General features: G+C 38.5%; 1 protein-coding gene and 1 long non-coding RNA gene across 4 annotated transcripts in view; one reads left to right on the top strand and one right to left on the bottom strand.

Moving 5' to 3' along the window:
* The window catches only part of ARMH4 (armadillo like helical domain containing 4), a 162,710-nt gene that overhangs the window by 697 nt on the left and 142,898 nt on the right, over positions 1–19,115 (top strand). For 2 of the 3 annotated variants that reach the window (XM_072838725.1, XM_072838724.1), the window contains exons 2-3: positions 15,278–15,357; positions 18,626–18,732. The gene's annotated coding sequence lies outside the window, so the exon portion shown is untranslated. The remainder of the gene's footprint in view (positions 1–15,277; positions 15,358–18,625; positions 18,733–19,115) is intronic. The other variant, XM_072838727.1, reaches the window with a different exon arrangement.
* LOC140640019 (uncharacterized) lies at positions 1,602–18,871 on the bottom strand. Its single transcript, XR_012036676.1, has 2 exons — positions 18,666–18,871; positions 1,602–1,859 (listed from the first exon to the last, which is right to left on the bottom strand). It is a non-coding gene; the product is annotated as an uncharacterized lncRNA (long non-coding RNA).

Raw genomic sequence — 19,115 nt, 5'->3', positions numbered from 1 at the left:
TCAGTGATCTTCTTGAAAGCAAGTTGCCAGAGGTAAGAGAGTGACGTTGGAATTGTGACAAGGAAGGCAGAGTGGGAAAGGATGAAGCATTTTGCTTAACAGGGTGAGAGTAGATGAACCCTTCACTCGGGTTCAAATTCTGTTTTCTTCAACCACCTTCTGTCAAGTTTCTAATACTTCTTGTCCATTTTCTTATCTGTTAACTTCTACTTCACAAGGTGGGGCTTTTTTTTGGGGGGGGGGGTTGTTGTTTAATTTTATTTATTCATTCATGAGAGACACAGAGGGAGAGAGAGAGAAGCAGGCTCCATGCAGGGAACCCGACGCGGGACTCGATCCCAGGCCTCCAGGATCACTCCCCGGGCCGAAGGCGGCGCTAAACCGCTGAGCCACCCAGGGATCCCAAGGATAATCATTTTAAAGAAGCCCAACTTGGGGTGCCTAAGTGGCACAGTTGGTTAAACGTCTGACTCTTGGTTTCACCTCAGGTCATGATCTCAGAGTCATGAGATCAAGTCCTGCCTCAGGCTCCATGCTCAGTGTGGCGTCCACTTAAGACTCCCTCTCCCTCTCCCTCTCCCTCTACAGTCCCCCTCTCAAAATAAACAAATGTAAGTCTTTAAAAAGAAAGACAGAAAAGAATAAAGGAAGAGAGGGAGGGATGAAGAGAGGGAGAGAAGAAGGGAGGGAGAGTCCAACTCTTCCAGCAGCTTGGTATAATGGACCAGAGTTAAGTCCTAGCTCTATTAGCCAGCTGATCTCAGGTAACTCCATTAAACGCGGGCCTCAGTGTACAGGCACTAATAATCAAAAGTAGGTTGAACTGGGATCTTCATCCTTTGAGCTAACACTACATTGTCTCCTCTGCTCTCCCTGCTTCTTTTTTCCCAAACCAGGCATTCCTATTCTTCTAACTGTTCTTCGTTTCATAGTTTTCAGGCCACTTATGAGTCCATTTACCCACTTCTGGAATTTTTCTATTTTGTTAATGTGGCCCATACATTATACAACATCCAATATATGTATGAAAAGTTCATAGTATGACAAGGCTCAACTCTCTTGCTCCAGCTACTGTGACTGATTAGTTTCTAACAGTGAGTTTCTGTATTTTATTTTCGGTCACATCATACAATTGATTCAGTTCTCTCTCACCTTGGAAATCAAAACCTAACGTATACTGAAATGTGGAGCTTTATACCTCTTTCTATTAGCTTTAATTTGGCTAGTTTTGGTCCATCTTTCCAGTGTTTCCATATCATTAAAAACAAAAATCCAGGTCTTTTTTAATCAAAAGTCTGGCATTAAACATATTAGATATAGTGCCACCCACAAGTTTGAGAAGCATACTTTCAAGTTTTTCATTCCTTTATTTTTTTTTTTTTTTTTTTTTAAAGTGTAGAGGTTTTTTTTTTTTTTTTAAATATTTTATTTATTTATTTAGGATAGTCACAGAGAGAGAGAGAGAGAGAGGCAGAGACACAGGCAGAGGGAGAAGCAGGCTCCATGCACCGGGAGCCTGACGTGGGATTCGATCCTGGGTCTCCAGGATCGCGCCCTGGGCCAAAGGCAGGCGCCAAACCGCTGCGCCACCCAGGGATCCCTTTTCATTCCTTTATTTATTGAGGGCATATTATATGTCAGATTCAGAAACTATAAGAAAAGGAAATAATGGCCTCTACTCACAGACTATACCAGGGAGATGGACATATAAAGTGGTAAGTACTATTCTGGAAATATAGAGAAAGTATTAAAGGAGAACAGAGGAAGGGAACCAATCAATTGCCAACAGAATATTTGCAGCTGCTTCAGGGAGGTATCCATTCATCCATTCTTGAATTCAGGCTGTGCTTTGTTAGGCACTGGAAGTACAAATATAAAACAAAATTACTAGCTTCAGGAGCTTATAGTCACATTTACAGACAAACTTTTAAAACTGTTGATAAAGGCTAATGCTTGGATGAACATGGTACTTTAAAGGCAGAGACTGAGGGTTAACCTGAAATTTTTACAAGGAAGGTGGAACACAACACATGACCTATCTAGAAACCCAGTGGCAGTTTTCCAGTTGAGCGACAGAAGGGGCATTCCAGGTCGAGACAACTGCATGTGGCAAGAGTTTATAAGAAATTTGGTAAGGCTAGAGGGGTCGCTTTCAACTGGAAAGAAGTGGTGGGTCCAAGTCATTAAGCCCCTTACTGATATGCTGGGGAGTTTGGACTTTATGCTGTAATTATTAGTCACCATTCAAAATATGTTAAGCAAGGGAAAGACGATACCAAATTTGTGTTCAGTTTGATCAATTTGTGTTCACTTCTTTTTTTTCTATATGAGCTGGGAGCTCAATGCAGGACTAGATCTTAGGACCTTGGATCATGACCTGAGCTGAAATCATGAGTGGGACGCTCAGCTGACAGAGCCACCCTGGTGCTCCTGTGTTCACTTCTTTTAAAGTGGGACAGACCAGGGTGAAATGGAGGGGATTGAGATTGGTGGTGAGAAACCAATTTACAAGGTATTGTGAGTCCATGAGAAAAATGATGACTGTTAATTAAGAAATAATAATATACATGCAGTAAATTACCTTTAAAATGTTCCCCATGTGGGAGAAGACAAAAGTTTATGTTTACTAACAATAAAAATGTAATAAGGCATTGATCATAATTTAGAGCTCTTTTTTTCAGACACTATGTTAGAAAAATATTTAATGTCTGATATAATCAACTGAAGTTACATGGTCAGAAGGGCTTTATAGTTCTAATTATATTAGTGCCTCCGAATTAGGTTTTTCTAATGTACAAGACTTAATCAGAATTACAGCTGTTGGGGGTGCCTGGGTGGCTCAGTCAGTTAAGCATCTGCCTTCGGCTCAGGTCATGATCTAGGGTCCTGGGATCGAACCCCAGAGCCCCATGTCAGTTTCTCTCCTCAGTGGGGAGCCTGCTTCTTCCTCTGCTTGCCACTCCCCCATCATGTGCTCTCTCTGTCAAATAAATAAATAAAATCTTAAAAAAAAAAAAAAAGAATTGCAGCTGTCATAAGGTACCTTTATTTTTCAATTACTTCTGCAGGTTATGTCAGCAAAATGGAGATAATAACTAGCTCTTGAATCCACATTGATAAACCATTCACTCTTAGTCATCAAAATCCTCATCAAAGCTAACAATTACCTAGTTCAGGAATAACTCACTTTCTTTAACTTAAGAGACCAATGTTGGGTCCAGAGTGGCTGGGAAGGTGACCTAATCTTAGGTTTCTTGAATGCACTGTAAAAACTCTTCAGTGTAGGGCAACCCAGGTGGCTCAGTAGTTTAGCGCTGCCTTCAGCCCAGGGCTTGATCCTGGAGACCTGGAATCAAGTCTTGCATGGGGCTCCCTGCATGGAGCCTGCTTCTCCCTCTGCCTGTGTCTCTACCCCCGCCCCCCCGTCTCTCATGAATAAATAAATAAAATCTTTAAAAAAAAAAAACAACTCTTCAGTGTGATTGATGAAGTTTTCATTAGAACCAGTGACTCCAGTTGTTGCCTTTATAGCTAGAGATTTAGAGGTTGCCTAGCCCCTCATTCAATCTTTTCCTATCCTAATCAGTTGCAAAGTTTTATAATATAGTATAAACTTTATCTATTCCATTCCTATTTTGCAATCAGGATTATAACAATATCTGCTTAATTGGTCTCTGTCCTCTCCACAGTTGTCTGTACTGCAGGCGGAGCAAGCACTCTAAAATGCAAATACAATCATAACACTCTTTGCTTGCAATCTTTCAATGATGTTCTGCAGTTTTCGGATAAAGCAGAAGCTATATCAAACTATATCCAACTACCTACCAGAAGTTTTCCAAACATATCTTGCTGCTTCACCCTTCCCATATTGTGCCTAGAATGCCTTTCTTATCTAGCATCTTTGGTCTTTGTCTTTCCAAACTTTGCTGAAGTATCACCTACTCTGCAAAGCTTTCCCTGACCCCTGGTTTCTCAGTCTGTCTAGATCTTCTTTATCTGGGCCTCCATGGCATTCTGTGCACATTATAGCACATTAAAATATTTTTGTTTGTTTAGATTGCTGTTGTGTCCCTAGTACCTAACAGATCATCTGGCTATAGTAGGTTCTGAATTAATAATTAATAAGTAACTAACACTTATTACTAAAAGTCCCTTATTTACTGCGCCTTCTTTCTGAGAGCAGGGATTTTGCAGAGCAGTATCTAGTTAACACTGAGTATGGAGAAGGCTCTGGTAGTTTGGTGGGGGGTGGGCGTTGTTTGTTTGTTTAGGGGGGGAAAGAGAGAGAGAGGGTGGGAGTGCAGAGGGTGTGGGAGAGAGAATCTCGAGCAGACTATGCTGAGTGCAGAGCTTGATTCCACGACCCTGAGATCATGATCTGAGACAAAATCAAGAGTTGGACAGTTAACTGACTGAGCCACCCAGTCGTCCCAACTTTGGTAGTTTTTTGAATGGATGACAATGGCGTGGAAAGATGACCACCTAAACAGCTCCCAACTCACCTTGTAGCCAGTTGGCAAGGCAAATGTGAAATTGCTTTAGATTTTGTACGTAGCTATCCATCTTGCATGATTGACCACAGTGGTGCTTTTGGAGCTGATCTCTCAGTGAATATTTCATGCCATGTTTCATGAATGCTCATGACACATTGTAATAAAGCTTCAAAAAATGAAGCAGAGTTCACAATGAGCTGGAACTATGGTGGTGTGTCCCCTTTTGGGAAAGAGAAGTAATTCACTAGAGAATACTACCAGGAACTGTCCTAAGGTCAGGGCATATTTGAGTTGATTTATCGCACTCTTCATTTTTGTAGAGCTACATAATGAAAATTTATTGCTAACTATGAGGTATGGCAGGATCTATCAATTACAGAATCCATTCTCACAGAATATTTAAACTTGTAAAGGCAGAGAAAATTGACTAAAATATTTAATAAAGGTTTTTTTAAAAAAGATTTATTTATTTATTCATGAGAGACATAGACTGAGAGAGAGAAGCAGAGACACAGGCAAAGGGAGAAGCAGGCTCCTCGCAGGGAGCCCGATGCGGGACTCGGTCCTGGATCCCGGGATCACAACCTGAACCGAAGGCAGACGCTCAACCACTGAGCCACCCAGGCATCCCATAATAAAGGTTTTAATGACCATACATTGGGCATATATTTGTTTGCTGAACTAGCATCCTATTTTATTAATATTCTACTATAAATTATCTCATGCCTAACCTACACATGGAAGAACAGAAATAGAAGTTTTCTGGTTTCCTCATATTTTTTACCTCAAGTCAGTGTTAGGGTTGGAAAGAGCCTAATGACTTGGAGTTTTTTGTATTGTTGCTAAAATGAGAGAATGAAACTTTTCTTGTTTTTTTTTTTCTCATTTTTTCCTGTTAGTTTCCAACAGAAAAGTTTGATATTTTATTCTGAGAATATAAAATACACAGAAATGATTGCACATAGACCTGATTTTTTAAAAATTGGTTTACAATAGAATGACTTAACAGTGTCTATTTGTTACAGTTATGTTACTCTAAGTACTTGTTTACATTCAAGGCAGGGATGAAAGGAACATTATTCCTTAAGTAACTGATCATGCATAATAGCATTATGGTTTTGTTTAGGCATCAGTAAGAATTAATAATGCTGATTAAAGAGCTATTTGGGGGGAACTTTTGATAAATTATACATTTTTATTATAGAAAAATCCTCTTTTATTAACAATAGCTATGATTTTTTGATTATCTACTGTATGCAGGCACAGTGCTAAATCCGTTATCTCATTTGATCCTCACAAATCCTCATTAGTCAACAAATGAAAAATAATTCTTGCTCAGAGAGGTTAAGTAACTTGTATACGTTCATTCAACTTGTATGTGACAAAACCTAGAATTGCTTTTTCTATTGCCCCACACTGCCTTTGAGAAAGATGACAGCTAAATTATAAATGTGGACATCAGTCATGCCTAAAGGGAAAAAAATCCAGAGCCAAAACATTTAAATAAATGTGACAAGATGCATCTAAAATTAAACAGTGCATTGAGGGGTGTGATTTGTTCAGCTACAGAGAAACTATTCCCAGACAGTCTAGATTATGTCTCTAATCAATATGCTCGGTGAGGGAAAGATACTCCGTTTTTTGAAAAAGATCCCACACATTTTAGCTGAAAATAGTTAGTCATTTCATAACCAAAGGGGGAGAGTAATCCTTTAACGTCCATATGGCATACGTTTTCATGAGCTTATTTTTGCATTCCCTTCAGTTCCTTAAACCCCAGCCCAACAGGATCACTTGGCAAAGAGAAGAAACACTACCATGTGTGTTCTATCAGGACACGCGCAGAGCTTCTCTTATCCAGGTCCTTATCTGACAGAGCTTATTTTGCCATCTGGGCTTATTGCTTGAAGTTATAAGTTCAAACAACAGAAACAATAACTGGAAATTGTATATGAAGCAATTATTGTTAAAATATTTGAGATGTGATCGTGGTATTGTGGTTATGCTATTAACAAAAGAATTCTCTTGTGGACTTGTGTGATTAAATATTTATGGGTAAAATTATATGATGCCTGAGATTTGCTACAAAATAATATGAAGAAGGGCAGATTTAATTTATGGGTGGGGCGGACAGGCCATGGGTTGATGGTTTTGGGGCCTGTGTAATGGCTATTTGGGTTTCTTTTTAACATTGCTTTATCTACTTTTGCATATTAAAAAGTAAAATAAAAAAAAACCCCAAAAAATACAAAATTAAATCACATCTTGGGACATATATTCATTTTATGATAGTTCTTACCTTCAAGTACACCATTGAGGGTATACATACAGTTCTCAAAGTATGTACTGAGAGGGTTGTTTATTGTCCATAGGCATCAGTGCATACAGATAGTATTTACATCAGGATAACATTTTTATTCTCATTTTGGCATTTGATACTTTGATGTAATTTTTCTCATTGGGTGACCCTAAAGTAGCATCATTCTTCTCATTATTTACTGGGAGGTTTATTGTGGTGGTCATCATTGTCATTGTTACTGTTTTGTGGCACTGTTGTTTTGTAGTGGCAACAACTTGGGGTTGTGTGAGTACATTTTTTGTGGCATGTGGCAGGTATATGTCCTGTCAAAGTTGTATATGGCTTGGAAATATTTATGATGCACTGATCTAGTGAGTGGGTCTAATTATAATGTCTTTATTCTCACCAATCACCAAGAAATCACTTAATCCTCCACCAAAAAAAATTGGCAAAGCCTAGCTTCACACCCCTAGAGGAAATGATACACCAGACTGTCCGAAGTTGTCAATAGGCATATTGATAGCACAGAGAGAAAAGTGTCAGTTTATTATGCTGTGTCATTCAGAGGCAAAAGTGGAAGTAAAGGCCAAGTGACATGTCACCTATACTTACATTTTTTAAAAAGTTAAAACCAAACCAACAAAAGCTAAGTGACATATATCCATCAACTGGTGAGTAGATAAGCAAAGTGTGGTACTGTGATACAACGGAGTATACTCAGCAATAAAAAGGAATAAAGTACTGGGATGCCTGGGTAGCTCAGTGGTTGAGTGTCTGGTTTTGGCTCAGGGCCTGGTCCTTGGGTCTGGGGGATCAAACCCCACATGGGGCTCCTCCCTCGGGGAGCCTGCTTCTCCCTATGCCTATGTCTCTGCCTCTCTCTCTGTGTCTCTCATGAATAAATAAATAAATAAAATATTTTTTAAAAAGGAATAAAGTACTGATACATACTACAACATGCATAAAATCAAAAAATTAAAAATGTCGCAGACTCCTTGGTGGACAAGGAAAAGAAATCTCCTCCAGGGATGTAACCTCCACATCTTGAGCAGCTTGAATACCAACTACCAGGCTGTCTTAAGCTTCCAAGGGCCTGGTCATCACTGCCAAAGCCTTCTGTAAACTGCCCCAGCCACCTACTCTGGAGTCCTTCCCAGGGCCTCAGGGCCCAACCAAAGGCCCAGTGTCCTCATCTGCCATTTGATATGTTCTCTAAAAACCATCATGTTTTTATGTTTGATATGTTCTCATCATTTCTTTTCTATGTTATTGGAACTGCTTCTTTACTAATTTTCCTGCCTTAAATATTGTTCTGTCCCTTCACATTTCCTACTTAGTTTTATTTCCTCACACTGCTGCCCAGGAGATTTTTCTAAACCCCAACTCTGATCATATCTTCTTGCTTAAAACCCATAATCATTAGGATGAATTCCAGATTAGTTTGTATGGCAGACAAAATCCCTTAGTACTTGATCCCTGCTCATCTTTCCCTGGCTTTGTCATTGCACCATTCCTAACTTAGAACTATGCCAACCATACTGAACTATGAGCAGTTCCCTAAATGTGTTGTGTTTTTTCCATTCACTGCTATGACTTTGTACACTGCTCCCTCTCTGGACTGCCTTCATCCTTCAGGATTTAGTTCAGACAGTCCCTTTGCCAGGGATTCTTCCTTGGCCTTCCAAGTTATACTAGGTACCCCTTCTTTGGGCTCGTTTAGTCTTTGGTTAGTATCAAAGTATTACATTGTCTTTTTCTTGCTTAACTACCTTTGGATTGCAAAATCTTTGCATCTGAGGATGGTGTTTTAACTTTGTATTCCCAGAGCTGAACATACAAAGTATTCACTAGATGGATTTAAAAAAAAAAAAAATCAATCAATGATGCATAGGATAATGAAGGAAGGAAGGATATAATGAATGAATAAAATAGAGACTGTAATTTTTTCCGAGGGAGAAGCAGGCTCCATGCACTGGGAGCCTGATGTGGGATTCGATCCCGGATCTCCAGGATCGCGCCCTGGGCCAAAGGCAGGCGCCAAACCGCTGCGCCACCCAGGGATCCCCTTTTCCCTTCATTTTTAAAAGATCGACAAGCCAAGCCAACTTATTTTCAGAGGAGAGGTCCAGACTTGTTGCTCTAATGGACTACTGTGTAGTACATAAAATGTCTACAGAGATGAAAATTGCATGAAGGTTTAACCTAGTAAACTCAAAGAGAGCAAGTTCCCTTGATTGTTTATTTGTTCTGAACTTTAATGTGACTTTATTGCTTATAAAAAACAGACAGCATATAGTTTCAGATTTCCCAGACATAATTACTTTGATTTGGGGATTATTACTTCCTCTTGCATATGAGAAAACGAAATCAGTAAGAAAACTAACAAGAAATGGGTCATTTCAGGGGTGCCTGGCTGACTTAGTTGGTGGAGCATAAAACTCTTGATCTCTAGGATTCTAAGTTTGAGCCCCACGTTGGATGTAGAGATTACTTAAAGATAAATAAATAAATATATTTAAAAAAAGAAGTGGGTTATTTCAATGGGTTTTATGTTGATGAATGCTACTTCTTCCTTCCTTCCTTTCTTTCTTTCTTTCTTTCTTTCTTTCTTTCTTTCTTTCTTTCTTTCTTTCTCTCTCTCTCTCTCTCTCTTTCTTTCTTCCTTCCTTCTTTCCTTCCTTCCTTCCTTCCTTTCTTTCTTTCTTTCTTTCTTTTCCTTCCTTCCTTCCTTCCTTCCTTCCTTCCTTCCTTCCTTCCTTCCTTCCTTCCTTCCTTCCTTCTTTCTTTCTTTCTTTCTTTCTTTCTTTCTTTCTTTCTTTCTTTCTTTCTTTCTTTCTTTCTTTCTTTCTTTCTTTCTTTCTTTCTTCTTTCTTAAAATGCTACCCACTTCTTCCTGGCTGCAGTCTTCTTTTGCACTTTCCCATCAATGTACACCACTGTGCAGTGGTGACATCCTGGGGTAGCACTTCTTTCCAATTATATCAGTTAATTATGATTCAGTGTTTGTTTCTAGTTTGGTAAACAGGACATGAAAAAGTGTCAAACTAAAGTTGGCAGATGTTTTCCTTTGACATAAAAAACAACGTTTCTTCCTCCAAGTATAATTTAATTTTTTTGGAAAACTTCAAACATGTTTTGTAGTTTTTTTTTTTTTATAAATTTTTATTTATTTATGATAGTCACAGAGAGAGAGAGAGTGAGAGGCAGAGACACAGGCAGAGGGAGAAGCAGGCTCCATGCACCGGGAGCCCCACGTGGGATTCGATCCCGGGTCTCCAGGATCGTGCCCTGGGTCAAAGGCAGGCGCCAAACCGCTGCGCCACCCAGGGATCCCTGTTTTGTAGTTTTAAATAATATTCAAGCATTTTAAGTACATAGAATAAAAACACTTTTTATTAAGTTCTTGTGGTGAAACATTCATATTGTATAAAAGTATATCAATTAAAATGTGCCTTCTCCCCCCACCACACACACAGTGTTTTACACAAATGTGATCATTGTTCCTAAAAGTATTTTTTCACTTAAAATACTTTGGATATCTAAGTCTGTATATATACTCTCGCCTCTCTTTAGTAGCTATAGTTTTAACAATGTTCCATGGATTTTTTTTTTTTAACAGAATCCTTTTGGTAAACCTAGGTTATTTTTAGTTTTCTACTATTATCCAAAGCTACAGTGAACATCCTTGAAAAAAATACATATAATCTTTGGTACTTGGGCAAATGTATCTATAGGATCAATTCTTAGAAGTGGAACTGCTAGGTCAAAGAATATAAATATATGTATATATTCTTTACCTATAATGCAGCTCCCAAATTTGTACTTGATTTACATTCCCACCAACAGTAAATTAGAGTACTCATTTCTTCACTTCCTCAAGCACAGGGTATCGTCAATCATTCTGTTCTTTGCTCATTTGATAGCTGGAAAAGTTATTGTGTTATTATTTTAGTGTAACTTTCTGTAACTATAAGTGGGGCTAAATACCTTTACATGGGGTTATTTTAGATTGCTTATATTCTTTGTCCATTATTCCATAGAGTTGATAGCCTTTTTATTAGTGGCAACACCGGAATTCCTGTATAGGAAAAGCTTAAGATAAGCAACTTTGTTGGAAAGATTAAATAAAGCTAAGGGCCTTGCTTTGAAATAGTGATTGCACACTGCTTTACCTAAGGTTGTAGAAAAAGTCAGTTGTCCTTATCAAAGACTAGAGGGCAAGCAATGGAAATAGACTCCCCATCTTCCAGTCCCTCCTTGATTTCATCTGCTTTTATTTTTATAACAGTTCTTCATTTATTAAATAAGTCTTTTATGTCATATTTGTTGGGCATATTCTTCCTTGTTCTTCTTTCAACTCTATTTAGAATAATGTTTACCCTTTAGAATTTAAATTTTTTATAGGAAATATTTTATCATTTATTTATGGCTTCTGAAATAGCTGTCATATTTAGAAAACACTTCTAAGATGCAAGACTATAAAAAATTTTACCTTTTTTTTCTGGTACATTTATAGTGTCATATATATATATTTTTAAAGATTTTATTTATTTATTCATGAGAGAGAGGCAGAGACACAGGCAGAGGGAGAAGCAGGCCCCATGCAGGGAGCCCGACGTGGGACTCGATCCCGGGTCTCCAGGATCAGGCCCTGGACTGAAGGCAGGCGCTCAACCGCTGAGCCACCCGGGCTGCCCTGGTGTCATATATTTATGTTTAAATTTCTGATCTACCTGAGATATATTTTTGGCAAGAAAGAATACAGAGATCCAGCTTTTAAAAAAATTTAGTTGTTCATCTCATATAGTTAGGATTCTTAAAAATGTTACTTCTAGATCTCAGTCAAGATCTAACTAGAGGAAAATAAACACATGGGCTTCCTTTTGCTGTAATTTCTCAGAACTTGTTCCTATTGCTTTGCGATATTTCAATGAAGACATTCTTTTCCCAGTGTTTATTCTGGTTCAAAAACCATCTTTTTTTTTTTGTTTTTTAAGATTTTATTTATTTTTTCATGAGAGACACACAGAGAGAGAGAGAGGCAGAGACACAGGCAGAGGGAGAAGGTTCCTGCAGGGCGCCCCACATGGGACTCAATCCCAGGACTCCAGGATCATGCCCTGGGCCTAAGACAGGCGCTAAACTGCTGAGCCACCCAGGGATCCCCTGGTTCAGAATAGATCTTTTTTTTAAAATATTTTATTTATTTATTCATGAGACACAGAGAGAAAAAGAGGGACATCGGCAGAGAGAGACATCGGCAGAGAGAAAAGCAGGCTCCATGCAGGGAGCCCGATATGGGACTCGATCCCGGACTCCAGGATCACACCCCGGGCTAAAGGCAGACACTCAACCACTGAGCCACCCAGGTGTCCCCAGAATATATCTTAATGCAAATTAAATGCTGTTAAAATAAAGTGATCTCAGGAGAGAACAAAATATAAATGGTTAGATAAATAATACAATTAATTTGATGTAAGTTGACTTTATTGTCACCAATACAATTCTTTGAGAGTAATTTCTATTATTTTTTGTTTTCTATTGAGCAAACTTGCCTCAAAGAATGTATTATCTAATTGTTAAGGTAATATATATATATACATATATATATAAATATATAGGTGATTTCTTATTGTTTTCTGTTTTAAAATTTTAAAGAATGTTTATTAAGCTTACTGTTCTTAAAGGCAAAGAATATGTTTTATTCAACATCATTCTAATACAGAATAAATAATTTTTGAATAAATAGATGCATGCCAAACTGTATAGTGTATATCTTAAGAGGTATATTGGTGAGCATTAAAATTTGAGATACACTTTTTATAAAGCGAAGTAGATTTCATTCTGTGATTGGGGATTTTCTTCTATAGGTTTTTTTCTTTTTGTATTAAGGAAGAAAAAGAAACCCAAGTCATATGTGTGTCCAGAGTTTATATGCTGAGCCTATTTTTTAAAAATTTTTTTAAAGGTTTAAAAAAAATCTTTTTTTAAGATTTTATTTATTTATTCATCAGAGAGAGAGGCAGAGACACAGGAGAGAGAGAGAGAGAGAGAAAGAGAGAGAGGCAGAGACACAGGCAGAGGGAGAAGCATGCTCCATATAGGGAGTGGGACTCGATCCTGGGTCTCCAGGACTACACCCTGGGCTGAAGGCTGCACCAAACCGCTGAGCCACCCGGGCTGCCTGAGGTCCTAAAATTTTACCCAACTCCTCTGGCCCTCTCCCAAACTGGAAAGATGGGGCAAATCCATGACTTGGTTTTTAGGATGCTTCATCCATACCACTTCGATTTTAAGCCACGTATAACCCTAGGGAAAGCATGACTTGGTGATCTTCTATTCTGGGACTTGGGGCAGGAAATTGGTTGATTGACATCATTTTTATATTTCCTTTTTCATCCACACACATAGTAAATGGAACTTCTTTTTTTCTCTTTTTTTAAGTGCATGAATTTAATAAGTGCTTAATTTAGTTTGATCATGCGGGTAGGCTTGGGAAACTACAACAAACTGTAATTTTTTGTGTGTGTTAGCCTACAGAAGTCATTCTGGACAAAAACAACCTTAGCTTCAGCAAAATGTAGGCAGTAATTAAGGTGAAGATGGGAGCTTTTTTCTTAAATTATTAAAAGAGTTTCTGTGATTTTCCTTACTATTGCAGCACTGGACTGGGAGAGCAATGTGGTGAGATTTAAGTTCTCAGTTCCTGGAAGGAAAAAAAGAAAAAGCTTCTCAAAGACTCACAAAAAAGTCATTCTCATTAAGTGTCAACAATTGTTTATATGTTGACATGTTTGTTGATTGTTATGTACATATGTAAAATATGTATTTTCCTTTATTTAAAAAATGTCTTTTCTTACCATTTCTTCTCTATTATTATACAATAAAGAGGTGCTCTTCTATTGTTAATTATCACCCCCAGGTTTTTTCATTTTAATGTCTTTTGTATTTTCATTTTTACATTATTTTTTTTTAAGATTTTATTTATTAATTCATGAGAAAAAGAGAAAGAGGGGCAGAGACACAGGCAGAGGGAGAAGCAGGGTCCATGCAGGGAACCTGATGTGGGACTCGATCCTGGGTTTCCAGGATCATGCCCTGGGCTGAAGGTGGCGCTAAACCGCTGAGCCACCCAAGCTGCCCCATATTTTTATTTTTAATTACAAAATTAATATGTGCTTTAAATAAAATATTCAAACAATGCAGAAATGCACAAAGAAAATTTAAATCCTTCTTTCCTTCACCCAGTCTATTCCTTGGAAGAAGTAGGTACTGGTAAGTAGTAGGGTGTCCTTTCAGATACTTTTCTGGATGTAAACATATTTTTTTCAGGAGCCAGTTTGTATTGTAGAGAAGCAACATTACTTTTTGTTTGTTTGTTTTGAATTCCAAACTTGTAAGGAAGTTGCAATAGTACAAAAACTTTTCTTCGCTCAGATTCTCCAATTATTAGCATTTTAACATTAAGTTTTCTTTATGATTCTCTCTCTGTGTGTATACATATATACTATTTTTTCTGAACCATTTGAAAGTAAGTTGCACTCATGATGCTCCCTTTCCCTTAAATACTTCAGTGAGTGTTTCCTAAGGACATTCTCCTTTATAACCATAGGGCATGTATCAAAATCAGGAAATTAACATTGATAAAATGTACTATTATCCACTTCATAGCCTTTATTCTATTTCTCTCATTGTCCCATGAGTATTACTTTTTAAATCTATCCTATTTTTCAAAAGTATATCGACAGATATGTGCCTTAAATTTTTTGTACAATTGTCCAAATGAATGAGCTGGTTGACTAACCAGAGTTGATAAAGGCACTTCTACCTTATCTTCACTCTCCCCCCTCCATCCCAAACACACACCTGTCCTCCCCCTTCCCCTTTCTGACTGGCAAAATCCAACTCTATAGTTATACCATCAAAACCTCCTATTTGACATTTTACCAACCCAACCGCTATTGTGCTTTGCTTTGTTTGTGTGCCCTTAGCCTTTCTGCACAAAAGTTTCTCATTATACCATCACAGTTTAGATTTCTATCTGCTAGTTATACTGTTTTAAGGTCAATGGAAATCAGGGGCCCTCCAGCACCTGGGCTAGAACTCAGAACAAAAAGCATCTTCAACAAATGCTGGTTTGATTCTATGTCATCTATAAGTCTTTTCTTCTCATGGATGGGTACCAAGAAAATGAATGAAATACTAATTGCCTTCTTGTACATTGCATTCTTTTTCTTATCTGACCTAAAGTGTGTCATATTGAAGAAAGGGAAAAAAGTGTTCTAATATAAGCACTTCCATGAACAGAAAACTACAAATAACATTGCTGACAGAAAGAGCACCTAAATAAATGCAAAGACATTCTGTATTCATGTATTGAAAGACTTAATATTAAGATGGCAATACTACCCAAAGCTAACTACAGATTCAACACAATCTCATCAAAATTTCAACAGTGCTTTTTTGTTTGTTTGTTTTTTTGCAGAAATGGAAAAAATAGTCCCCATATCCATATGGAATTGCAAGAGGCCCTGAATAGCCAAAACAAATCTGAAAAAGAACAAGGTTGGAGTATTCCTGATTTCAAAACTTATTATAAAGCTATAATAATCAAAATAGTGTTATAATTGCATAAGGATAGATATATAGGGGCACCTGCGTGGCCTAGTGGTTGAGTGTCTGCCTTTTGGCTCAGGGCATGATCTGGGGATCCTGGAATGGAGTCCTGCATTAGGCTCCCCACAGAGAGCTTGTTTCTACCTCTGCCTATGTCTCTGCCTCTCTCTGGGTCTCTCATGAATAAATAAATAAAATATATTTTTTTAGGGGAGCCCAGGAGGCTCAGCGGTTTAGCTCCGCCTTCAGCCCAGGGCCTGATCCTGGAGACCCGCCCTGAGTCCTGCTTCGGGCTCCCTGCATGGAGCCTGCTTCTCCCTCTGCCTGTGTCTCTGTCTCTCTCTTTCTCTCTCTCTCTGTGTCTCTCATGAATAAATAAATAAAACCTTAAAAGGACAGATATATAGACCAATGAGATAGAAATGATTGCTTGGAAATAAAACCCATTTATGTATGGCCAATTGATTTTTTTAAATTGTAGTGAAACGTGTCATCTTAACTATTTTTAAGTGTACAGTTAGTTCAGTGACATTAAGTCATTCACATTGTGCAACCACCACCACCATCCATGTTCAGAACTCTTTTGGGGATCCCTGGGTGGCGCAGTGGGGATCCCTGGGTGGCGCAGCGGTTTGGCGCCTGCCTTTGGCCCAGGGCGTGATCCTCGAGACCCGGGATCGAGTCCCGCGTCGGGCTCCCGGTGCATGAAGCCTGCTTCTCCCTCTGCCTGTGTCTCTGCCTCTCTCTTCTCTCTGTGTGACTATCATAAAAAAAAAAAAAAAAATTTTTTTTGATGTCACAAATTGAAACTCTGTACCCATAAATGTAATATGCCAATTGATTTTTTAAAGTAATTGTCAGATTTTAATTTTTTTAAAGATTTATTTATTTATTTATAATAGAGAGAGAGAGAGAGAGAGAGAGAGAGAGAGGCAGAGTCACAGGCAGAGGGAGAGGCAGGCTCCATGCCGGAAGCCGACACGGGACTGGATCCCGGGACTCCAGGATCGCGCCCTGGTCCAAAGGCAGGCGCTAAACCGCTGAGCCACCCAGGGATCCCCTCAGATTTTAATTATTTAATTATTTATTTGAGAGAGAGAGAGAGAGAGGAAGGGGAAGGACAGAGTGAGATAGAATCATAAGCAGACTCTACTAAGTACGGAGCCTAACATGGGGCTTGATCTCATGACCCTGAGATCATGACCTGAGGCAAAATTTCAAGTCTAAAAGCTCAACTGACTGAGCCACACAGTTGTGCCTGCCAATAGATTTATGACAAAAGTGCCAATTCTATTCAATGGGGAAAGAATAGATTCTTCTGCAAATGGTTCTGGGACAAGTGGATTTCTACATGTGGAAGAATGAGGTTTGACCATCCTACTTCACACCATATACAAAAATTAACTCACTATAGGTGAACAAACTAAATATTAAGGCAAAACCCATAAAAATGTTAGAAGAATACATAGAGGTGAATCTTCATGACCTTGGATTTGGCAATGGATTCTTAATATAACACCAAAAGCACAAGCAACAACAACAAATCAGATAAATTGGACTTCATCAAAATTAAAAACTTTCATGCATCAAAAGACATTATCAAGAAAATGAAAAGATAACCTAAAGAATGAGAGAAAATATTTGCAAATCACCTAATGAGAGTTTAATATCTAGATAATACACGGAACTCCTAAAACTTAACAAAATGGACAACCTAATATAAAATTGGACAAAGGATGGCCTCTGGCTGGCTCAGTCAGTGGGGTGTGTGACTCTTGATTTCAGGGTTGTGAGTTCAAGCCCCATGTTGGGTGTAGAGATTACTTAAAAAATAAAATTGGGAGCACCTGGGTGGGTCAGCAATTAAGTGGTAAAGCTTCTGCTCAGGTCATGATCCTGGAGTCCCTGAATGGAGCCCTGCATCAGGCTTCCTGCTCAGCAGGGAGTCTGCTTATCCCTTTAACCCTCCCCCCTCTCATGCTCTTTTTCTCTCACTTTCTTTCTCTCAAATAAGTAAATAAAATCTTAAAAAAATAATATTGGGCAAAGGATTGAATAGGCATTTCTCCAAAGAAAGTTCACAAATGGTCAGTAAGCATGTGAAAAATTGTCAACAGCATCAATCATTAAGGAAATGCAAATCAAAACTACAGTGAGATGCTACTCCATGCTTACTACAATGGTAATAATTTAAAAAACTGGAAAATAAAAAGTATTGTTGAGGATTTGGAAAAACTGGACCCATCATGTATTGTTAGTGGGAATATAAAATGTTGCATCCTCTGTGAAAAACATTTCGGCAGTTCCTTGAAAAGGTAAACGCAGACCCAGAAATTCCACTTGTAGGTATATACTCAAAAGAAGTGAAAAGTGATTTACACGAATACTTACATGTTACTGTTTATTACAGCATTATTCCCTATAGCCAAAAGGCGGAAATTACCCATGTGTCTATCAAGAGATGAATGGGTAGGGGTGCCTGGGTGGTTCAGTCCGTTAAGCATCTGCCTTCAGCTCAAGTCATGATCCTACAGTCCCAGATTGAGCCCATGTTGGACTCAGTGGGATTGCCTGCTTCTCCTTCACCCTCAGCTCCTCCCCATTCATTCACTCTCTCTAAAATAAATAAATATTTTTTTTAAATGAGATGAGTGGTTAAACAAAATATGATATATACATACAATGGAAATTGATTTTAGCCATAAAAAAATTAAATTGATACATGCTGCAACATGGATGAACCTTGAAAACATGCTAAGTGAAGGAAGCCAGTCACAAAAGGACAGATACTGTATGATTCCACTTGCATAAAGTATCTAGAATAGGCAAATTCATAGAGGCAGAAAGTACCTTAAAGGTTACCTGGGACTGGGGGGAGGGAGAACAAGGAGTTATTGCTTATAATGCTTATAGAGTTTCTGTTAGGAGTGAAAAAAAGGAAAAAAAAAAAAACAGTGGTAATGGTTGCACAACAATTAACACCATTGGTTTTATACTTAAAATGATTAAAATGGCATATTTTATTTTATATATATATATTATCACAGCAGAAAAGAAACTATGTGAACCCACCTCATTCTGAGCCCCATATTGTTATTAGAGGCTAGTTACTTTCAGAGAGAGTAAGGGGAGAGACAAGAATATAAATTCAGAACCAAGATGAGGAAGAAGGTCTTTATAAAGCTTGGAATCTAAACCTCTGGGTTTTCAATTTCAGTCTGCCTCAGATTGGCCAGAATTCGATGCTTTGTCCTTACCCACAGAGATGCTCATTCCTTCAGTCTGAAGTTGGGCAGGGACACTGATATTAATAGGCTCCGGGAGGTGAGTATGAGGCAAAAACTGCAAAGAATTTGGCTTCTGCTACTGCCTGGAGAGCCCCTGACTGCAAGATTCCATCAGATCTTTGCCCTTTTAAAGCCAAGGTTAGATTCCTGCTGGGCTCACAGCAAGGGCTCAAGACTTCCGTTTGCACCCTGCCCTGGGGGCCAATCAGAGGGTCAGTATTCTGCTGACTCAGCACCAGGTCACAGTGACTCAGCACCGGGGCTCAGCTGTTTCTCCGGATTTGATCTTGTCACCCAGTTCCAACCTTGCTCCCATTTTCTATCCCAGTTTTGATAATTGGGTTTTTGTTTTGTCACCAAACCCCTGTCCTTTTGTCACTAGTTTTGTCAGGGGAGACTGTCCCTGAATCTTGGTCTGAG

The sequence above is a fragment of the Canis lupus genome, chromosome 9 (genome assembly GCF_048164855.1).
Source record: "Canis lupus baileyi chromosome 9, mCanLup2.hap1, whole genome shotgun sequence".
In the NCBI taxonomy this organism is placed as follows: Eukaryota; Metazoa; Chordata; class Mammalia; order Carnivora; family Canidae; genus Canis; species Canis lupus.
Note: the sequence above shows the minus strand (reverse complement) of the source record. Positions and strands in the feature narration are given on the sequence as shown.